This window comes from Seriola lalandi, unplaced genomic scaffold (assembly GCF_002814215.2).
Source record: "Seriola lalandi dorsalis isolate HSWRI2012SDOR001 ecotype SW California unplaced genomic scaffold, Sedor1 jcf7180002055009, whole genome shotgun sequence".
Taxonomy (NCBI): domain Eukaryota; kingdom Metazoa; phylum Chordata; class Actinopteri; order Carangiformes; family Carangidae; genus Seriola; species Seriola lalandi.
In genome coordinates, this window is record NW_019525552.1 from 212,190 (window position 1) to 212,728 (window position 539).

At 40.1% G+C, this 539-nt stretch overlaps 1 protein-coding gene across 1 annotated transcript in view; it reads right to left on the reverse strand.

The window, feature by feature from the left end:
* tatdn3 (TatD DNase domain containing 3) overlaps positions 1–539 on the reverse strand; it is a 10,351-nt gene that overhangs the window by 8,301 nt on the left and 1,511 nt on the right. The window lies entirely within an intron of this gene.

Below are 539 nucleotides of genomic sequence, written 5' to 3' on the forward strand. Positions count from 1 at the left end.
CACATATCTTTTAAAAGCTAAAATGAATATTTGTGATATTAACTGGGCGACATACTTTTACATATACGTTTTTGGTGTTGTTTATATTAGCTAGCTTAGTGCTAGTCATGTGTACAGGCTTATTTGAAAGCCTACCTCTTCAAACTCACGAGCTGATATGTGACAGTGACAGTCAACGAAACCATGTTCCATTTAAAATCAAAATAATAAAAGATAAGACAGAAATAATGTAGAAAAGCTGTAAAATTTGCTGATTTCGTCTGTCGATGCACAGCTAACATCCGGGTGGAACGGTTCTGCGATGCCAGCGGTGTTGTTCGGGGGGGGCGAATTTAGCAGGCGGACACGGAAGTTAGAAGCTCAATTCCGGTTTAAAAATATATAAACACAGTTGGCGGTAAAAATGGCAACCGTGGAGACTGAAAGCTCGTCTAGTGATGAGACAAACCAAGAATACAGAGTTCAAATAAGGTCGAAGAAACAAGTCGTCGGGCAGATGAATAAATACAAAGACATTCTGAAGTCGGCTCTCCGAGGAC